Genomic DNA, 13,930 nt, shown 5'->3' on the forward strand with positions numbered 1-13,930 from the left:
GTGACAGATATTAATTAGTTTTACTTCGACAGCAATTCTTCAGTAATAGCTCTTCAATGGCAATTCCTATTTGACTGATTTATAAGAGCTCTTTACCCTCTATTAAGAGACAAGTTAAACTTAAACTTAAATCTTATTACTCTTAATTGAGGCTTGGGAAAAATAGTATATACTTCAGACTTTTAAATTTTAATTATGAGTGCATTTAAGAGTCATGAAAGTGAACAGCTAATTGCTCTAGTTTGAACTAGACACAATGCATGCTCTGTACAAGCTTCTTCATCTTGTAGTTCAGGCAACGCACCTCAACCCTGAATCCTGTTAATCCAATCTCGCGGGTTTTTTTGCAACAGGACAGCCAGTTTGTCAGTGTGTTTTATGAGCTACACACACCAAAAAAAAAGCAGCAAGGCTAGGATCACCAAATTCTTTCTGTATCCAAAAGCAGACTTGGAGCTTACAGCTGCAGGAGGCAACTGCTCATGTAATAGCCCATTGTTCAACAACCTCTTCCTTCAGCAGCTGAAAGCTGACACAGGTAAAATCAAGTGCTCGTCCATAAAACTAGTAATTTTTATGTCAGTGTTTAAAAAACTTTATTATTCCTAATAATATTTTTAGTGTTGTATACATTTTCTAATAATTTATGTCTCTTTCTGCATCAATATTCTATCAAACATTTGTCAGTTATTCATATTATTTATTTTTCCTTCTTTGGACATTGAGTGCACTTGGACGTGATAATAACTTCCAGCTTGCAGTGCTCAAAATTATGGCCAAGGTATTGAAAAACTTGCCATAGATATTAATAATCCTTTTTTGTGCTGTTTTTGTTACTTCCATCTGTTACGACAGGAAGGATGACTTGGTAATAAACCCTGTTTATACCTTCAACACAAAACAAGAGAAAGGAAATGAGATGTCAGCAAAAATGCATGGTGTGACACAATCATGTTCAGCAGTATTCCTTGTGACTAAAGACTCTTACAGAGAAGTTGTTGTTAATGCCCATATCTTGGAAGAGTTTGGGATAGTTGCAATAGTGTAAGTTCATCCAGGATGCTGCTCCTCAAGAGCTGTGATGTCCACTGAGAACCAAGTCATCTCCGTTGTGTTGATTTACACTCCAACACAATTTGAACTTCACCTTCAGGCTGAGCTAGGACTACATCGCAGCATTTTACAATACTGAGAAGCTATTGTGTGCTTTAATTTGAAAAACTAAATCCAAGTAGTTTATTTGTGGTCACAAAATGTCCATCTTTCCATGAGTTGATCCAAATTTGCAAGTAAGCCGTGCTGGTGCTCCATTGGCACAAAACTGAGGTTTTGTTCTCAGCCTGCAAAGGTCTGGGCATTATTCCAGCATCTAGCAAGAGGATCAATACACTTCATGACCATTCTCTATACATTGATACTCTGGGGATATCTGGGCCCCAGCAGACACCCACCCTCCCTCCTTCCCATCTTACAAACTCAGCTGGATTCTCTCCGAAACCACATGCAGGTGGCTCCTAATTTTAGTAGTATCTACATGACGACTATCATGATGTATGCAAGACAAAAAATCCCACCTCCCTTATACAATGAGCTTGGGCTTCTGACGGGTTTCTGAGCAGCCCTGAATGTGCTGTGCTGGAGAAGAGGCAGCTGAGCAGCTGCGGGGCTTCTTCAGGTGCCTTTGTGGGAAGGAATGAGGAACTGGGAATACGGGACACTTTGGGGAAATCTTCTTCTTTGTCCTGCAGTGGGGGTGTAGGCTTCTTTTACTGCTGTTTTAGCTAGGCAGGCCTTGCCCTCATGGCTAAACCATTCCACATTGGAGACCTCTTCCAAAAGACTGTAGTAAGCTTAAGCCTGGTACGAAGTAGCTTGTGGGAAGTAAAGGACACTTTTCACATGGCTTTTTTACAGGCTATTGATAGGAGTTTCAAGACCACGCTTCCAGTTACCAGGCTCATGCTGTCTTCTGATAGTGGCTTCTGTCATTGCTCTTGGTACTATGTACAGATTCCGCACTTTCCCCTGCATCTTTTCTCCCTCCAAGAGGGGACAATGTGGAAAAAGTGAAGCTCCCATTTACTGCCCAACCTACATGTACTATCAGGCCCATGAAATCCTTTCTGCTAAATGTAGCCTTGCAATTGTTAAATCCTTCCTCGAAACACCACAGAGATTTTAACTATGCAGGTCAGTCCTCAGTGGTCCAAGCTTATGATTCAGAAGGGTGAAGTTAAGCCCATGGAAGTCTGACTTGTCAGGGTACCTGAATGCAAGGCCTTTGGTTTGTTAACCAGAGCTGCATCTCTTTGCTGTGTCATCTGGATGTTCTGCAACTTCTAAAAAGCCCTCAAATGTATTTTTGAAAACAGTATGGAATGAAAAAGAAAAAAAATCTTCCAGTGACATCTTCCAACAGCACTTAAAACTTCCATTAATATTATGAATGAACCCAGCACATAATCTGCTGCTGAATCAAAATTTCCAGCGCTGTATTCCAACTGCATTAAAAGCTGTATTTCCATTAATGTAAAGAATGAATCCAGCATGTAATATATTGCTGAATCAGAATTTATGCAACAAGTTACTTAAGAAGCTACAGTCAGCTGCTATAACTTGAATATCTGAAACCTGACCTAGTACTATAGGCGCTGCAATTAAAAAGCTAACAGTAGATATGCAAAACTTTATATCCTGTCTGTGGAGGAAATCTATTTCTCTGAACAGTGATGTGGACAGGAAGTGAAGAGGTTTGAAAATCCGGCTCTGAAAGTAAAACAGTCACCTCCTTGCTAAAACAGGCTACTATTGCAGTCTGTTTCCTTGGGAAGGTGGCAAAGCATGTAATAAATTTAGTATTTTTATTTAAAAGTTTAGTACTGTCTTATTTTGGTTCTTCAAGAAAAATTACAACAGAAAGTACAATAGAAGTTTGAGGCAAAGTACAATAATGTGTCCAGATTGTTCAAAAATTGCCTTGAGACTCTCTCCAGTGAAACCGTGTTCTTCTCTGAATGCCTGTGTCCCTTTCCCTTATGTTTCGTTATTTTGGGAAAACCCTTACCTTGTGAGGTTTTATTTCCTAATTTTTTGAGATGTCTCCAGCAAGACATTCTTATTTCACTGCCAGGAGTTACGGGCAGAGGAATCCTCAGAAATCTCAGCAGCTCTCTTCCGATTCAGCAGACAGAAGAAGATGAGGAGACAGTTGCCCAGTTTGTGAGAGGCAGAGATTAGCAGGCAGGGTCCCTGGGACCGGAGGGAAACTCTTTCAGGTTCACAGGAAGGAATTTGCCTTCCCTGAAATGGGGACCTACTTTTGCAAATTATCTTCCCATGTACCAGCTAGTGCCTTGGGGAGAAAGAGAAGGGCCTCGGGTGCTTTGGTTTAGACACTCTTTCCCTCTCTTTCTCTCTCTCAGTGAAGTGCTGCCTGTGGTGACATGTACCTGGATTGTCCCTCCCATGAGATGGCAATATATAGTTCTACCTGAAGTTATCCCTTACAATTTCACTTCTACTCTGATGAGTCAGGATTTTACTAACAGGTTTATTCCCAGGCTCGATATCTTCAGAATTAACATTACTCAGTCTCTGTCTCTATTATCCGCCGCCTCCTTTCAAAGCCCCTCTGTAGCATTCCTTGCTATCTATTTTATCTTTTTATTATCATTCTACATCATCTTCTACATTTTTTAAAATTTCTTTTTTTGTTTTTACTAATGCAAAATTGCTTTGTCATTCCTTTAATATTAGCAGTCTTCTTCCATCCAGCGCTTTAATTTTAGCTAGTCTTGGCCTTCTCAGAAATGCTTCGACATCCTCAGTCAAAGGCAGCTGGGATGTGCAGTCCCTTGCAGGATCAGACCCAGACATGAGAGGAACTTGTATGCTCTCCAGATGTATTAAACTAATTACTTTGACTTCCATATACTCATTGTGGGTTCAAAGGCCAACAACCGGGCATCCTATTCGAGAATTTCAAGGGAGATGGCTGAGCACAGGAGAGCCCGGGAGCAGGTTTCAATTATTTTATTAGACAAAGGGTTAAGAGTCATGCCTGGGAGGAGAGATGAGTGTTTTTTGACATGGGATTTACAGTGCAGCAAGGAGGACTTGAGGGCTTTTGATCTGGCATCTTTCTCAAGCATTATTTCACTTCTTTTAAAAGGAAAAAGGGCAAAGAAGAAAGGATGGAAACATCTAGGCAGGAGATTTTTTTTTAATGAATTCTGACACCAAGAGGAGCTTATGGAACACTTGTGTGGTTGCAGTTAGCAGATCCCGGGGCAAACAAAAATTCATGCTAAAATGATAAGGAGTTTTGTTCACTGGGAACAGGTTCCCTGTCCTGATACTTCCAGCAATGGATCAGGAAACAAGTTTCCATGTTTTGGACAGGCTTATGTATTAAGAGTTATGGGCTGGAAAGGCCATTAAGAAAATGACTGTAGTAAAACTGTGAATGAGTTATGGAAGAATATCTGAAATATGATTTTAGTTTATAGATGCTTTCAAGCAATAAAATGTGATGAGTTAATTCTCTTCTGCTTATTTCTAGAGCTGCAGAGATGAGATTAGAACTTGCAGATTTCTGGCACCTCGTCCGTGCGGAGTCCACAGACAATTTAACTTCTACAGCAGTTACCGCGCTAAAGCATGGAACATGGTAAGTGTTTTAATATTACTGTTCCAGACTTCTCTTTCCCCACTTTATACTTTTTGTTTCCCCATAGGAACCCCAAATAACTGCTGTGCAGGAAAAAATTACTGTGAAAGAAAAAGCCTATAATGTATGCAAATTCCAAAGTACTGAGCGTGACTGGCTATCTGTTCTGCGACACCCCGTAGGGTGAGCTGAGGACAAAAGCCTATTCCTATTACATCTTTTTATGCAGCTCGAGATGTCAGTCGTCAGTTGAACAAAGTTGTCTGGTTAGCCTTAAAAACAGGCAGTGGAACTGTTTAATGTGAAAACTGGGAGAGAATTGTAAAATGCGTGAAAAATAGTACAGCAGCTACTATAACTTCCAGTAGATTTTATTCAAAGTTGCTTTCAGAACAAAAGCTACAAAAGAGTTATTTCCAGAAATACACCTCAGTAGAGAAGAGGTACATGAAAAAAACATAGAAAAGTGGGCTAGATTCAAACACCACTCTCATACCTGTAACGAAACATGGCAAATACAATCCAGTGTATTCTCCAAATGCTCCTGATATGAATCAGTATGTCCATGAGTAGGTGTAAATAGAGTACAGTTGAGCTCTATTCCTGCCGCCCACACCACTGCAATATTTGAATACTACAGAGTTGTTAGTGGATTTTGTCTCTCTGACGTTATTCCCCCTCCTCTTCATAAAGCAGGGAAATATCCCTTCTCACAGGTACGTGGGTGTTAAGCCTGACGCAGAAAAGGAGGTTGTTTGGTGCACCAGATTGTGTGCACGCCAGGTGCAAGCACACTGGTGTGGTCTGCCCATCACCACAGGACCTACAGCGCTGATTACATGACATGCAGAAGGCCAAACAAAAAGTTGATCTGGAAACTGAATTTTCTGAGTCAGAGATGTAGAATTCTTTCAGAACTGATTTTCTAAATAATCTAATTGTGTCTAACAGAATTAAGTCCTTTGCTTAGTCTTGTCAAGAGAAATTGCAATAAATATACGGTCCGAAAAGACATTCCCTTATGGACAATAGGAAAATTAGAGCCTTGAAAAGTCCAGCAGAGTTTCTTTTGAGACCTTCCCCTGCAAAGACTTATGTTTACTGTCCCCATGTTCCTTACAGCATTGAACACTAAACTTTCCTTGGGGAGTTTCCCTGGTGAGACCTTCATATGATGAACACAGTGAGGACATGATGTCTATTCCTGTACCACAAAACATTAAGCTTTACCTTTTTTTATACCATTGCTATGCTGTGTAAATTTAGATATATTCATTATTTGGCTGTTCAGTGCAATTTCATGTTCCATAAGCGTCAAAGAGACTCAGAATCCACATAAAAGTTTTATTTTCCTTCTTTTATTTTATATGTTATGCTTGAAAACAAGATGTTCTCGAAGGTCAATCAAAACAAGAAAAATATAAATGTTTCATTCAAAAAATACTGAAATGGGATGTCTGGACAATAGCAAGAGTACCCTCCCTTCCCCCTTTTGTTTGGTTGCCAAAATAAACTTTAGCCAAACTGATGCAGTTTGGTGAAAGGCATTTAGCTTGTGGGAATTGCATGTTCTGACAGCAAATGGCTCCACCAACACTTGATGCTGCGTTTTCCAGCAGGTTTTCTTCGTGCAACACCCACCCCATGGCCCCTGCAGGGTGATGGCTTTGAGAGGCTTGTAAATACTCTCAGGTTCTTTTTCAAACCAGCTTTTCAAGGTGCGCCGGTTTGTGCTGTTCCCTCTTTCTAGGCAGCCTCTAGATGATGAGTGACCATATCACTGAAAGTCGTGATTGTTATAGCTCTGCCTAAATCAGAAGAGCGGAAGGGGCCAATACGGAAGCGCAGTCCTGAGCCAGACCGCAGGGCTGTGGTTCCAGGTCCTCTCTGCAGGGCTGGCACTAAAAGCAGGTCTTGAGGGAAGCCATGCAACCTGGCCAGAGTCTGCAGCATCAACATCACTGGGTTAGGGTGTTAGAGAATATATCCCTGCCCAGAGTTTTCATGTTCCCTCTGTACCTGTTATCCTTGAATGTGTCTAAAGCCCTTTTTCACCTGCTGCTGTGCTTGCCTCTACAACCTCCCATGGCACCAAGTACCAGAAATTCACTATGCGTTTTGTAAAGAAGCACTTTCTTTAATCTGTTGTAACCCAATCTCTTACTGGTTTCATCAAACACTCCTGATTCTCAAGTTGTAGGACTTGGTGGCAGCAGTTCTGTCTTTACCCGGGAAAATGCCGTACGCAGACAGTGGAGGTGAAAGAAGAGGGAGGAGGAAAGAGAATTACATGCATTTCTTACAGTTTCCTGATCACAGAGCTGTGTAAAAATATGTCTGTTAGTAGATTACATAAACTAGAGCTCTAGCAGGAGCCAGAGTAACACCCTGAGTCCTGCCCCTGAAGCGCTTCCCAGCGTTTACAACTCCAGAATAAGGGAACAAAATTAATGGCTTCAATTTGGTCAATCACTGCTTGCAAGAGAGTGTGTGGGCTCTCTGCCTTGTACAGGAAGCTTGTCTGGTACTTAGCCCACATTTCCTTTCTTTAGAATTATTTTGGTATTTGTAAGCACATAGACCACAGTAATCCCCTTCCTTTCTTGATTTTAATTTTCGCTGCATATTTATCTTGTCTCACCCGTAGCTGTCACTGTGTCAGGTTATGCAGTACAAGGGCTTTTTTTAAACTTGTTCTCTCTTCACTAGATTATCCCTGTCCTGTGGCAATTTTAGTTGTGTTTTTACTTCACTCTGATTTCCCTGAATAAGATTTGTCTGTTGGCTGTCTGGTGTATGTTTTATTTCAAGAGACATTTGGTGTCTGGTATTTCTCAGCTCTCTGGTTTCGCTTAAGGTCCATGAAGGCTTCTAATTCCAGAGACGCTCTTTTTTGTAGTCTCGCTTCTTGAAGCGGGGGCCAAGAGACGAAATGGAGAAATAAAATCAAATATGTGCCTGTGAACCACCATCTCCTATTAGTGGCTTTATGAAACTATCTCCTATTAGAGGCTTCATGCAGCTGTCACCAAAGATGTTTCTGAATCAAAACCTTGGAATTAAAATTGTGGTGCCCCGGGGGGAAGGGAGTTGGTCCAGATCTGAAACCTGCTGCTTGGGTCCCTCTGGCTTCTCTCCCCCCACTTTCCTTTGAGGCACATGTTTCATTGCAAAATAAAATGTCTCAAAGGATGCAGTGTTGGTGCCCTCTTGTGGGGGGAAAAAAAAGAGATAGGAGGTGAGGAGAAAAAATCATGACACATCAGTGGGACGGTGTTTAAAACAGATTAGAATGGATTATTTTGGCAAGGGGTGGAGATGGGGAGTTCACTGAGCAATGCAACAAGACTTAGATCAAGGATTTTTTGATGGGCACTAGAGGGGTAAGGGCCACATGTGTAACTTCTGAAAGGGGTCTGTATGCTTCTTCTTTTATCTATAGAATCCTTGTTCGTGGCATCTTATGCCTGCATCTCTGCATTCTGGCTTTTCAAGATCCCTTTTGATTATGAAGAACAGAGTCCATAAAATGTAACAAGAAGTATGATTCTCTCCACATTTCAGCTCAGTGTATTTCCCATTAATTTTTTTCCAAGCTAAGAGCCCATGTTTTTTTGTTGTCAGACGGTTTGTGTGCTGCTATCTTTTTATGAAAGCACGAGCACGGACTGTTGTAGTACATGAAAGCAGCCAGGTTCTTCACCTGAGATGCTGAGCTCTCACGGGCTGACCTGCAGTCAGTCATCTCCTAGCGAGCTGTCTGAGAAGTCTTCAGTTTCTTTCAGCAGTTAATAGTTCTGCTTTTAGCTCTTTGAAGAAAATGTCCGTGGATGGTGAACAATTTCTTGATGCAAGGATTTGTCTGTGGTAATATAAAGAAAAAGGTAGTTGCATCTTTCTAAGGTAATGGGCTATTAGATTCCACTTTCTTTAAGCACAGGAAAGAAGTCTGTGAGCCAGCAGAACCCAGCATTGAAAGATGTCAGTGGGATAAAGAACAGTCTTATTGCGTCCTTAAGCAGCAAACAAGTCATAAACCTAAATCAGCCTTGTCCCAGGCTTTATGATTTTAAGATTTCCCTCCAAGTTTTTTTCTGGCCTCAAGGTTTCTTGAAGATTTCCAGACCCTGGCTTAGTTCACTTGCAGGTGATAACTACAGTTCTTTAGGCAGGTCCCAGGCTCCCCATTTCAATTTCACTAAACTGAGGGGCTATCTTTCTAAGCAGAGGCTTGAAAAGTACTACAGGCTTTGCTGGATTTCAAGGTTACTTGCCATTATTCACAAGCACTAGCCGTACGGTATGACCAATTGCCAGGGTAGTGGCAAGGAACTCAGAATTATAGTTCTAAAACAGCTATGAGTGATAGCCAAAACTGTTTAAGGTGCAAGCTAGGAGAAAAGTATGTCTGTCATTTGGGTAAATAGATAATGGTGTTTCTTTAACAGAGAGACGGAGAGAAAGAATTCTTCATGCAGGTGGCATGGGAAATGATGTACAATATTTCAGTAACTACTTGCAATTTTTTTAACCCTGTAGTAAAGGCATAGAGTGTTTAAGAAGGGAACCTCCACCAGGCACTCAAGGACTCCCATTGTGAAATGGAAGGAGAAGGGAAGAAGGAAGCAGGCAAACCATCATGCTACTGTCAAAACTTCCAACCCCATCTTTTGATCTTGGAGGGATTGTTTTCTCCCTAGTGCTTCTTCATCACTTTCAGTAGCACTAATTCTGCAGTGAGGAGGGACAAAACTGGCCTGCCCTTTGTATCTCTGTTTTTTTTCCATGGGATGAGTTCTGCCACGAACTTTCTTCCAAGGCTGGTCACCCTCCTGGCATCCAGTTTGTTCAAGCCATCTGCATTTCATTATCAATTACATATAGTCCTTCCTTGAAGCATTTAGTTGCAAATGTCAAAGTCTTGTAGCATCCTTATCTACAGAGTGATGCATGTCAAATCTGCCTTATCACAATCTGCCACCAGGGCTTTTACATGTGTAACTTTCATTACAGTTGACAAGAGTGATATATGCAAATCTACCACATAGCAAGCAAAAAACTGTCTTTTTAAAAAATAATCTGACTTGTGGAAATACCCTCTGTGCATTACAGTGAAACAAAGGCAAGATTGAAACAGCAATAGCTGTTAGCAGTCAAATATTACATGCCAAAATGAAGATTACTAAGTTAGTTAGGTCTCTCCGTGGTCCATCTTGGGCCAACCAAGAAGATATTCCATAATTTCAGGGTTCAGATTATTAGATAGACAAACCAACAGCCATAGGCGAGGGCAGCAGCAATATTGTGTCACTTGACATGTTACAGGGCAAAACGTGAAAAAGGCAATCAGAGAAACTCAGGAAAGGATCTGGTGAAAATCTGAACCAATAGGTAAAGTTTTGTACAGGACCTCAGAGGCAGTGAGCTTGATTCATCCTGTCACCAAACGCCCACTCAGAACCAACACGCCACGCAGGACTCAGCCCACAGGAACGCTTTTACTGGCAAAGCAAGAACATGTATGTAACAAGGCAAAACATATATATTAAAGACAGTGAAACTATCAAGCTAGCTGCTGACTAAAAGCTTCCAAATTTGTAGTCGGCTTAGACTGAAATGTTGAAAGTGGTGTCGGTCTGATGCCACATGTGTGGGAGTGCATCACTGCACACTCTGAGTTTACAGGATATGGGGCAGTAAGCAGTTGGGTACCAGCACATAGAATTGGGACAGGAGCTCTAATCTATTAGATTATTGGCTTTTTTCCAAGGCTTGTAGACATGAAGTTTCCTTCTGCGTTCAGTTCCCGCAAACTTCCTGTTCCTCTCAGGCAAGTTTCAGAGCCAGCTCCTCATTTATTCCTTTGTAGATTCAAAATAATCCAGTTGGGCCCTGGCGCATCTGCAGTAATTCAGAAGGGAGCTTGACCAGGAGGATTTACCCACCCAAATAAAGGTTCAGAATTTTAACTCTGAAAGTGATCAACTAGCAAAAAAAACTTTCAAAACGAGTGGTAGCGTTTCTCTGTTTCTTGATGTTTTTAAGTCAGCTTGAAGATGTATTTCTGGATGTTATGTTTTAATTAAACACGACTTTTTGTCTTCCAAGCAGAGACAGGCTAGAGAAATTCTATATTCCACCTGTTTAAAGAAATCAAATTAAATAAGTTAGTGTATTAAACCTTGCAAGTCACTTAGGTCTAAGAGGGAAGGCAAAACATAATAGAGACTCAGAATGAAGAACATGCAAGGAATATTCATAAAAGAACCCACAAAAGGCCAAGCAGTAATTTGCTTGAGAGTAATAGTAACATAGTGTCTACATTTCCAACAGATACGATTTTAATAATAAAAGCAAAGGGAGACTAGGTTTGCATCAGGTAATGCAATTCCATTCTCAGTCTCTGTGTGCGTGTTCCTAGCCCTTCCTAAATATGTAATAAAGTGCATTTCCAAAGACAACTTTCAGTTAAGTGTTCAGATGATACACAATTTGGAGATTAAAATGTATATTTTTCTTGAAAGTGAGTAATCTGAATTCAACAACACATCTGAGTAGTTTATAAATCGTATTTCCCAGAAAAAATACTTTGAAAGTACTGTCTAAATCATCTTCACAATTCAGCTGTATTTGTTAAAGGGATGAACATATATGAGCAAATTTCAGAGTCGCGTATCTGAAATTGGTATTTTAATCTTGAAAGTCCTGTTACCAAAGAGGAAAAGTGATTACATTTTCAAAAGCAAATTTGGGACACTTTTGCATTGACGTCTTTTAGTATTGTGAAACTTTTCTATGAAAGAGAGAGGTACTTCTTGTAAAAAAATGAGTATATTGAACACCCTGGAAAAGCTTAGGTGTAGCCATGGTATATACCTTTTTCTGAATAACTATTTCCAATACTGATTCAAAGTTTTCTCTAAGAACTGAAAACTCCTACTAACACTTAGTCTCTGAAAAAGAACAAGTTAATAAGGACTAGGCTCATCTGCTTTTTCTCTTGCTTCCAAATAACACCCATCACAGCAGAGACCCGTTCCACTCATTGGTTTATTTTGTGATAAAGACAGAACATTGTGCCTTGGGCAAACATGATGTAGCCCCTTATTTAAAAGAAAGCTTGATGTGAGAAAGTGAGATGTAAAAGATTTTGTTCCTGCACAGTGAGAGTTCAACGTGCAGAACCTGAGCTTGTACCAACATAAAATTTCAGAGCACATAGGCCTTTTAATAGACAACACCGCCCATATATTGGATTGTACCGTAGTTCAAGAACAGTCCTATTAATTTGGCCAGCGTGATCTCAGTTTTAAGGCTAGAAGAATCTGGCATGTAAAGTATTTATTTCAGAGGGGTTATTATGTATTCTTTGGGTATTTGAGAGTTCTTTCATTTTCCCTGCATTGTTGCTGTGGAAGACTGTAATCACTTGGCTGATTTTGTCAAGACCTTTAATTGCGAGCAGAAAATTATGAAATACGCTATTTTAAAAGTATTCAGGGTTGCAAAATTCAAGTTGATTAATTTTGTCTCAAACAGTAATGCCCGTTCTCTGTTTAGGAATGGCTCTGTGCCCGGGTTATTTGTGCTCACGTATGGCATTTCTCATTGGAATTAGCCAGGCAATGATTCTTCACGCGAGGACCTCCTGAGCAGCAGAAAAGGCAGAGCTTCGAGGAAAGTGTCTTTTTTTTAGTATTCTCCAGAAGATGCTTGGGAGAAGCTGAGATGAGAAGCTAGAAATTGTTAGGTTTGTGGGATTGCTGAGAGCTGTTGGGATGAAAGCATGTTCTAGGTATCTGGGACTAAGGAGTGGGGTAGACAGCTCATGGGCAAGTGGCTGATGAGAGCTTGATTTCTCTCCTCTTCCATAGCACTTGCTTTTCAGGACCAGTCTCTCTGATGACAGTCTGCTCTGTCTCACAGTCCCCTTGGAGGTTTCAGGAGAGGGCATTGCTTTGCAGGTCTTTGGAAGCCACGGCAAGCGGAAGGTCTGTGCCATGAGCCTGGCTTCCATCTGTGGGGCCGAGCACAAAATAATTAACAAGGCTGCATCAGGCTGAGCGAAGCCATTGTGTGCGTGTTCTAAGTTACATAGCAAGTCTTGTTCTGAGTGTTTTGACGGTGGTATTTAAGAAGCTGCATCTGCAGTTTTTAAAATAGAATGCATCTTATATTGTTAAATCGATAAGTTGACACAAGCCAGAGGCTAGAGCTCTGCAGAATAAATGATCTGTACTAAGATGTCCTATTGGGCATTACATTTCAGCACAAAGTTCTTCAGGGCCCAGTGGTACCTCTAGAACTGAATTCTGGAACAGTGAAAAATACACAGGTAAATTACCTTCTGTGAGTCAGTTGTCACAGTACTTGGCAGCTGTGTATTTTAGTTCTTGCAGACTGTTGTTAGGTAGGAGCATTTCAGGTTGCTGCGAAGTACCGTTCTGTCAGGGGGTCACAGTGACCAAATTGCCTATTTCTGTGATATTTCAGGTGTGTTTGTCATGTCGTTACTTCCCACCTGCTGGTAGAAGAACATGCTGTAGGAAAACGGGAGTCAGAAGAACATCTAAGTACTGACCCTAGAGGTATGAGAGGAAGCAGGATAAAATGACAAAGGCAAGATGCAAGAGCAGTGAGACAGGATGGGGGGGTCACGGCAGGGAGGTTAGTGCACGGAATCTGCTAGAAAATCCGGGTGTCATGTTGTGCAAATAGGCCAGCCAGGGAAGTACCTTTGTACCAAATTAGCATGGCGAGGAAGTGATGAAAAAAAACTCCGCAGCCTTTCCTGCTAATAAGTCTTATCTTGGATCTTGAAGGGCTTTAAACAGTTTACTTTCCATGCCTATAAAAGCCATTTGTGCTAGTAAATCAGAAGTGCGTGCTCCATATCCTGTTACCTTCAGATCTGCCTCAATAGCCACAAGCTGTGTAATGCCAGAAGACACGGCTCTATCTTAAAAAGAAAAAAAACCCTGAAAGTCCTTTTGATCTAAATTGAATCTCATTCAAGTTTATATAAACCCTTATGTCTGTGGCACACAACACACGCTTCGTGGCCTTGTTCCATTGCATTCACACCGATGTCCTGCGGTTTCCTTGTCATTTTTTGCAATCAAGTCACATGAAACATATTATTGTCTACCCTGTTCTGATAATCTCGATACCACATTTTCCTGTTGCATAAACATCTTTTTCAGGGTGATTTGATCTAAAAGTTTAAAGCTGGCAGAAAGGAAACAAAATGTGAGGGTTCTT

General features: G+C 40.9%; 1 protein-coding gene across 1 annotated transcript in view; it reads left to right on the forward strand.

Annotated features, from left to right (window-relative positions):
- Positions 1–4,566: 4,566 nt before the first annotated feature.
- Positions 4,567–13,930, forward strand: part of RAPH1 (Ras association (RalGDS/AF-6) and pleckstrin homology domains 1) — a 230,140-nt gene continuing 220,776 nt past the window's right edge. Inside the window, exon 1 of the mRNA XM_021289780.2 lies at positions 4,567–4,669. The gene's annotated coding sequence lies outside the window, so the exon portion shown is untranslated. The remainder of the gene's footprint in view (positions 4,670–13,930) is intronic.

The sequence above is a fragment of the Columba livia genome, chromosome 7, assembly GCF_036013475.1.
Source record: "Columba livia isolate bColLiv1 breed racing homer chromosome 7, bColLiv1.pat.W.v2, whole genome shotgun sequence".
Lineage (NCBI taxonomy): Eukaryota > Metazoa > Chordata > Aves > Columbiformes > Columbidae > Columba > Columba livia.